The sequence below is a fragment of the Anopheles merus genome, chromosome 2L, assembly GCF_017562075.2.
Source record: "Anopheles merus strain MAF chromosome 2L, AmerM5.1, whole genome shotgun sequence".
Classification (NCBI taxonomy): Eukaryota; Metazoa; Arthropoda; class Insecta; order Diptera; family Culicidae; genus Anopheles; species Anopheles merus.
In genome coordinates, this window is record NC_054083.1 from 29,387,804 (window position 1) to 29,396,684 (window position 8,881).

General features: G+C 43.8%; 1 long non-coding RNA gene across 1 annotated transcript; it reads left to right on the plus strand.

Annotated features, from left to right (window-relative positions):
* The first annotated feature begins 5,132 nt into the window (after positions 1–5,132).
* On the plus strand, positions 5,133–6,528 carry LOC121593261. Its single transcript, XR_006004750.1, has 2 exons — positions 5,133–5,326; positions 5,601–6,528. It is a non-coding gene; the product is annotated as an uncharacterized LOC121593261 (long non-coding RNA).
* The last annotated feature ends 2,353 nt before the right edge of the window (positions 6,529–8,881 follow it).

The window sequence follows — 8,881 nt, forward strand, 5'->3', positions numbered from 1 at the left end:
GATCGGGAAGGAAGTGGAACGGAGAGTAAGCGTGTGTGTAACAGCAGAGTTACAAGGTCTCATATGCTTACGGTTCGAGGTTAGTTTTACAACGGGCGCATCGGTTGGACTCGATTCTTCCCTACCCCACCCGCCCGTACTGTCATTGGTGACTAGCTATGATGGGAAAATCCAATGGAAAGTCTCACTTCAAGGAGTGCCAACGCTTGCTCGTCACTACACGTAAAGTGTAGCATGTTGCTGAGGAGCTGCAAAAATTCCATTTTAACAAAGGGCTGAAAAGGGACGACAAAAACGAACCTTATGTGTGTGTGTGTGTGTGTGTGTGTGTGTGTGTGTGTGTGTGTGTGTATGTGAGCTGAAGAGCTTTAACATTTCACTCGTTTTTGTTCCAGTTGATAAACACGGGATTGGGGAAGAATGAGCAAAAGAAAGAGAAAGTGTCATCCAAACGTTGGCAACGGGTTTGGCCTTTTGCAAGGATGAATGGGGAATAGTTTTTACGGCGCCGGGATGCACACAACTAAACAAATGATGGATTTTAATCTTTCATAAGCATAATTAATTTAAATCTGAAGTAATGATTTACCCACGTCACTCAAAGGGATTCCGGATTCCCACCGGAGAGAGAGAGAGAGAGAGAGAGAGAGAGAGAGTCCTCCGGGACAGAAAGCGTGTGTTTGGATGACACAAGGTATGCGAAAGGATTTGGGTATTTTCGAAAAAAGGGTGTAACAGATGGGTTAAGCATTTATAATGTTTGTAGTGTGATGGTTCGGTTAGTTTAAGACTGGCGTTGGAAGCGTTCTGATTGAAAGAAAGCTATAAGATAATAATAATAATAGTAATATTGATGTATACAATAGTAGCATATAGATGAATGATAGTGCTATTAATGGGGTAAAGGTAAAATTTAGAAAGGAACAAACGTGAAAATTAAGATAAAAATCACATAAGATCAGATATGAGCATCAGAGATAATGTAACATAAAACCTTGAAGAGTTTATGTTTTGAACATGGTATCTTCTATTATTGAAGTCGTTTTTTACGATTTAAATCTTACAAAAATTGTTAGAATATCATTGTTGTATCAAACTCATATAAAAAAAAACATCTTTCCTTATCGCCTGATAGCTACTTCACCTGAGCTCAAGAGAAGCAAGGCACGCATAATTGCATTTGTACAAAGATTTCCCACTAGTGTAGTTCCTTCCCGATAGAGCCGTATTCAACAGCGTTTATCTCACGTTCGCAACTAACCCAAACAACCACCGTCACTGCCGGCTTGGTCGCCATCGCCGTTGTCGTCGTTGTTGTCGTTAACGACTACGGTTTATGGTTTTGACTTTATTTACAATACACAAAAAAACGACACGCTGAAACGAAACGAATCGAGTAAAAATCTGCATCGTCCCACAAGTGGTAAACGTCCCGGCGTAATGCGTTGCCAGACGAAACGAAACCGGGTGGAAACGCGTGCGCGCGGCCAGTGCAGCCCACAAACGCAACCCGCTTTACATGTACCAATATAGGGAGCAACGCGACGCACCCGCGAAACTTTGCCACCGCGTTCGCAACCGCGTCGTTATTCAACCGCGACCGTGACGACGCTACCAACGAGGATAGGGTTTGTGATGGTTGGGTGGGTTTCGGTTGGTACCTAGAACACGGTCGGCAGGAGCAGCAGCAGCAGCAGCAGCAGACAGCCGCATGCAACAACAGATACATAAATCCTGCCGTTTCCCCCTTTTTCCGCATAATTTAAGAAGGAACGGTACAGGAGGTTTGAGTAGAGAAAAGAAAGAGAGCGCTCCGGCAAACGCAAATAAGCTTACCAGCACACAATCGTACACAGACACATAGAGAGACGCACGCCGATTTGGTGTAAGAGACGGTTGATGGGGTTTTTTTGTTATTGCCTGTAGTTGTTGTTTTGTTTGGGATTGGCTGGTGGAAAGTCACACATGTACCGGGTCACCGCAAAATGGGCACGCGTACGCGCGATCCCCGTGCGAGCCCCGCGGATCGGTGGTACGGGAAAGAAGGCAGAAGGGCAGAGGGGTGCACGTGTTTAAATGCAGTTAAGTAGGTATTATGCAGATTTGCATCATCGCTTGTGCGCGGCATCGAAACCGAAAAACACCGACAACATTGTGTATTATGTTTTATTTCCTCACTCCCGGTCCGCCTATCGGTGTTTGTGAGTTGGTGAAAGAGGGAGGATGAGGTAAGTGTGTGTGTTTTTTTTGGGAACATCGAGGTTAAGCTACGCGGGAAAAAATATCTCATCATAGCAAAATAATGTTTGAAGAAATTGGGTTTCATACCAAGAAATGATAAGTCATCCAAAACAGACCATTTCTTCTTCTTCCAAACCCCAAATAATGTACGAATTGCAATAGAAGTTAAAATTGACAACAGCAAACAGCACGATGCATTAATACGCCATTTACTAGATGCACCTTTGCACCGGGGGCGACAAACTCCCCCCCGCGTGTATCCATTTCCATAGCCCTCGGTGAGGGAGTTGGGTGGTTTTACAACAACAAGACACATAGGGCCGAAGCTGAAGAAGAAGAAGAAGAAAAAATGGTGCAAAAATAATTTTGGCGAAATCCCAAGCTTCAAACTCCAAAAGCAACTCGCCGTGCTTGCGGCTCATGCAACTGCCACCCGTTTGCCGCTGCATCTAGTGCGCTGCGGCCGGTTGAATGCAGGCACATAAATCGTACTTCCTATGCTGCACTTCCTGTGTGCGGTCCGGTACCACGATTTCGTGGGCGGCACTAGGCAGCCGGCCCGTTGTTTTGCCCACCCGGCCATCAAGATGGAGCGTGGAAAAATGTAACAAAATAAAAGTAAAAGCCAAACCGATCGGCGAAGGATAGCATTGGGGTGGTAATGGTGGTGGTAGTAGTGGTGGCAAGAAACAACACAAAACCATCAACCTGCTGCAGCGCTGTTTTTGGGGCGGTGGGTAGTGCTGGGGCTGATGCACTTTTGTGCCCGTGCATTGCTAGGGCTCCTTGCTCGGGGCTGGTGCTCCTGAAAACAAAATGTATGCTTCCTGCTTACGCCCACCGTTTGTTATCCTTTGCCGCCGGCCTGAGGGGCGGGAGTGGGTATGTTTTGTCAATAATCGGACCCTTTTTGTGTACCGTGTTTAGGGCACGGTAGCGACGGTACGGCTTTCGGTGTGCGCGATGCCATCGATATCGGTAGGCAGGTGCATTTCTTGCGGAACGGATAAGCTGAAGCAGGATACGGTTTGGTGCATTATTTCAGTACTTCCGGCTTTACTGTTTCAACGATTGCAACAGTGTGTATTGACTTTATGGTGGTATAGATTGTTATGGTGGTATAGATTGTTGTAATCAGGCAGGAGTTGAAAGAGTCGAATTTTATACTTAAACTGTCTGATTTACAATCTAGCTTACAAATTTATTCAAACACACGCTTAATTGTTGAGCTAGATGTTATTAAGGGATTAAAACGCCTAAATATATGCGAACAGAAGTACTATTGGTGGTTAAGTATCTTGGTCAATGAAATACATTAAAAAATAAATCCTTATGCATACATTTAGGCGCAATGAATGCATCAGTTGTCAGCGAAATGTATAGTTAAACCATTTGAAACCATTCAGTTGTGGTCTATTTTGTCGTCCTCTGTAAAGCCGCTGGAAACGTTTTACTTGATCCGTTTAATAAACAGGTGTAGTATGTGCTGCTCCCATTACAAAGCGCGGTACAGTTTAATTCCTCGTAACATCAAACGCGGTGTCCTTGTTGTCCCCCGGACTATGTACGAAAGACACCCCCTAGGTAATTCGGAATGTGTTTGGTTTTTGTTGTGGCATTTACTCCCTCATTTAAGCCACGCATGCACTCAGTGATGCAGTGTTTTTTGTTGTTATTTTTGGGGCGGTGCTGTTTTCGTTTCGGTGCAATTTGATCGTAATTAAGATCATCGTGTTTCAGCTATCAGCTTGCCCGATAGTCAACAAACACGTCATGACGCCGTGACGGCAAGCGCCTAATGCGAGTCTGATGTGTCAGCCCACTCGTGGTTCGAAAGGAAAGGAGTAAGGTGGTGGTGTAACAAGCGACAACTCAACTCAACTGCCCAGCCACAACGACAGTCTGCGAAAGGCGGTGGGCGCTATGCCAACAGGCAGCGTGACAATCGCTGGCCACCTAGTTTACCAGCTGCGCTGCTCATCACTTCGTTCCACAAAGGACGCCTTTAGTTTTCCCGATATCTTTAAACAGTGTTTATGCTGTTTTAATATCCAGTTTTTCACCTCACCAAACGCATCCCGGCCACGGAAGCATCGTAAACAAAATGCATTATAATGCTCCCGAGCGGTGCCATTTGCCAAACGGCGTTGACCTGCGTGCCGTTTCGAATTTTCAATCGGTTGGCGAGACCTTTTTTCTCAACAGCCAACAGTTACGGTAAAGCCTGTTAGTCACCCTTTCGGGCTGCTCCCTTGTTGATGCAGCAAAAACAACTAAATGCGATCGCCGTGTGCGTAGATGTTGCTGGCGTCTAAACAGACGGGGAACGGAGGGCGTCAAATTGATCATGGAACGATCGGTTACTATAAAAGGGGAAAGGAGGAGAGGGGAGGGCAACAAACAACAATGGCTAGGACACATTTCCACTTATTTAAAGAAAAAAGCTTGCTCTACGTTTCGTAAAATACAGTCTGATTGAGTGGGCTTTAGCCAGTGTGATAGATTGGAAACGCAACAGCGTCGGGGTAGTGTCAGCTGCAACGATTCACGCGTCACTATTTGGTCATGGGTAGGAAACTGTTTATTTTTAATTATTCACTCTCGGGATACTGGAATAGCGTTTTGGTGCCGAATCTATTACGCGGCGTTGGACAAAACACGCAACTAATCGTTGCGCACAAATCGAAGCACACGGCGAAGTGCAGGGGTAGCGATGGAAAACCCCCATTTCCAATCAGGCAGCCCGGGGATTGGAATCGTAAAGTGCAGGATAATTGTTTGATGGCAGAATTCTAGTTTTCAATTTCCTACTGCTGCCATGGTAACCCTCGAATGGCTGCAAGGTTTACTGTTGTTGTTGTTTTAAAGACATAAAGAAGTGATGGGGAAGGTTTTTATTGTACACGGTAACAGCAGCTTGTTTGAAGGTTTCGAGTGGACAACTATAGAGGTTATTTATTTTGTTAGCAATAAAGTGATTCCGCTTTAAGTTTGTTGGCCTTTCAAAGCAATTTAACTGCTTTTAGAAACGTGTTATCTGCCTAAAATGTCTCATTGTCATCTGGTGCTGTGTATTTCTCGAGAAGTAAGCGGTATATTTATTGAAACGCTTTATTGCTGAATTTTGAGGTGCTTTTTGTATCTTGCGAGGAGAAAATTTCCATACGTGTTTTAGTTCTGACAAGAATAGAAATATATTTATATGTGAAATAATGGCCGAGCTCAACTACTGTATAATGCATATTAAAAAAAAATGAAACTGACTTATTTTTTTCTATATGCTATGCATTGTTTCTGTTTTGATTTGGGTTTTATTTGGACTTAATATTGAGTAGATTTTTTTTCTTTGCTTTTTTTAGATATTGCCTTCATTCTTGCCACCAAAGGATAACTGATGGAAACGTGCTAGATATCGAATTGAGCATTCTACCCTTCCCTTCGAAAGGTTTCCGGCCGGGTTTTGTCGGGGTTCCTCCAGATTGGTGGGATTAGAATTGTCTCAACCAACAGACAGACTGGGGGGAAGGACAAGCGAAGCCCTTGAACAACTTTTTGTCACATTCACATGATTCCGGTTGCCTTTCAGTTCGGTTCCGAGCTGGAGAGTGGGAAGACCGAATCGTCGTACTGCATGCAAGTCAATAATGGAAGCTTACCCATCGAGGGTGACATATGTTCGAAATATCATTTTGATAAGGAAATGATGACCCAGGTGCCATCGGGTACCACTCGGTTCCGCCAGCCGAAGCATGGTGCTAGGAATGCGGGCCCACTTGAAAGACAATGAGAGTGTTATGTGATATGTGCTGATGTTGGCTAAAGGGACACCACGGAAGGAAGGAAGCCAAGTAGGGGAAGCGTTTGAAATGGAAAGGAACTGTAGATGGAAGAAAGGGCTCCCTGAGACAGAAAAAATAGGGGGAACTAATCCCAACTGGACCCAGCTGGGTGGGGCGTGCTGTTGCGTTTGGAGTTGAGGTTCGATATCCGGAACACATCTCCTCTCGGTTGCGACCGTAAAGTATGGTAACCCGCAGGACTATTTCAACACGTGAGAAGCAGGTTGACAGGAAGGAAGCCGGATTCGAGTGGTTCCTTCATTAGGCGCAAGATGGTGGGAGGTAAACGGAAGACACGAGTGCGTTCTTCCGTTCGTTTTTTGTTTTGTTGCTCAAACCCCGGAATTAGGAGCACGTATAATCGACACTCGACCGGATGGTATTAATTACAAAATTTCAAGTGTAATTTAATAAACTCGCTCACTCGGTTTCTGATCCGGTTCATTGATATTTCGGAGGTGAAGGTCTAAATGGGGTGTGCTTCTGGGAGGATGGGGAATGTGGATCGTAATAAAAATGGCACAGAGTGCTCTCGAATGTGTTTACATGTATTTAATAAATTTAATGAACTCAATGTGGAATTAGTGATCTGAGTCTTCATTAACATATGGAATAATATTCGCTACGCAATATGACAATATCCATTCATTTAGGCAACCGCAAAACTCTATTTTTATGAGCATAACTACGTAAAAATACCATTTCCATTTAAGAAATCTTCTTGGATAATTCATAACTAAAACTATTTGAAAGATTGTGCTCAATGTAAATTTAAAGTTCTTTTCTTTTTAAAGCACAACTCCAATACTTATCCATCAAGTGTAAAAAGATAACTAAAATACCAATCAATAGCCAGCCCGTGCCATCGGTAATCGATACCATGTTTTGTATCCCTTTTTTTGTGAATTCTCGCCAAGAACCAACTCAGAAAGGGCTAGCAATCGAGGATCGATAGTTTTCTTCCTGTCCCGCCATAAAAGCTTCCGTTTCTTGCATGTCTTCCTCCTTCAAACGTTCTATTGATAAACGAAGATAACCACTTCGTCACCCCGGGGACGCCTCGTTTCGGCTCCCTTTTGTTTCCTTCCATACCACTCGACAAATGACAGTTTTGAAAAGGTTTCTTATGATCCGAGATCGGGCCTGCAGCTTTTAAAGCGGAACGCATTTGGATTTAAGTTGGGGCGATACACTCGATATTGTGGTGTAGTTTGTCTTCCCAGTGCAAAAAACTATAACTATATAGTAGTGTGCCGTTAGTTAGTAGACTACCAAATGGGTTGCGGTGAATGTAAAACTCGCAGCATGACAATTACCGGTCGCGTTTACGAACGGGGTTGAGTACACGCGTCAATGACTTCGACAGCATCTATCAATTAACGGACGGAGATGAGACAAAGTTTCTATATTGCTTTCCACAAGCATCCATCATTACCATCGTTGGTGCTTTTAGTGATCGGATCGAATCGATCGATTCATGTCGTTTCCGCGCATGCAATACCTCACTGTTCAATGCAACCGATCAAGAAGCCATGCGAGAATTTCTTCTTTCCTTGAGGAGTACAAAGGAGATTAGCAAAAGGGGGAAAAACTTTAAAATCGAATCAAATTTCATCGCACAAGGTATTCGAGCTAAAGCATATTCGGAGTTGCCCTCCTTACTTTTAGAAGTGTTAGAACTCGGTATACTGAACAGGTCGAACGAAAGGAAAAAAAACTCTTAACATATTTCCACTGATCGATGCGAGTGCGTTTGGAGCGTGAGGGCTCTCCGTGAGGTGACTTCGCGAGCTAAGCGGAAATGTATAGTTAAGGGACAAAAAATGACGAGTAAATCCGGCAACAGACTACCGCCAACTTTGAATATAATTAATGACTAAACTCCATTACGCAGCTAAATCATAGTCAAAGATGGGTTACTGCAAACTAAGACGACGGTGAAGGCGACGACGATGATGATGATGACGGCGCCAAACTGGGGAACTTCTTTGCTCCTTGCCTGTGTGTGTGTGTGTGTGTGTGTGTGTGTGTGTGTGTGTGTGTGTGTGTGTGCGGGCACTTAAGCCCTTACAGCTTGCTTGACTTTGTGGCTAGAAGGAAGCAAAGATGTTTTTCTTGTCGCAGGTCTCTTTGGAGCGTATAGGAGGTTATGAATAGAAATTGGGGGAAAGCGTTTGTGGCTTAGGTGCAGTATTGTTTTCGATTACACCGTTAGCGTTTAGAATGTTATGAAAATTTTAACAAAAGTAAGGAGTCAAGTAATTTAGGTTGATTAATTTTTATCACAATTAAACGTCGCTTTGGAGTTAAATGTCAAAATTACTTTAATCAGTATTGAATCGATAAAGATATTCGACGCATAGTATAACCTTTAGAGTTTATTTTCTTCCAAGCGAATGTGTGCGTGTGAATGTGAAAATATCGCCCATTTTTTCTCCAAAAATATCACAATCTTCATATAGTCTTGCCAACGGTGTAACAATAAAATTTCTTCTCCCTACAGTACAAAACTCCTTTCATCTAGTCCCATGCTTCTCTTCCACTTGCAACCTGTCGACTAGAAACCGTTCCGGAAGAAGAACGACGAATGTGGTGGATTTATTTACAAAAAGCCACACCGCAACACAATAGAAGCTTTTACAACGTGTCGGGATATTCGATGAGAGAGCGTGCGCGACTATGCGTAATCTTCAAATCATCATTCCACCAATTCCGACGAAGACAATGACGCGTGGGTAGGTTGACTGCATGTGGGCCGGCGTTGAGAAGATGGGACTCTAGGTTAAAACGGCATGCAAAGT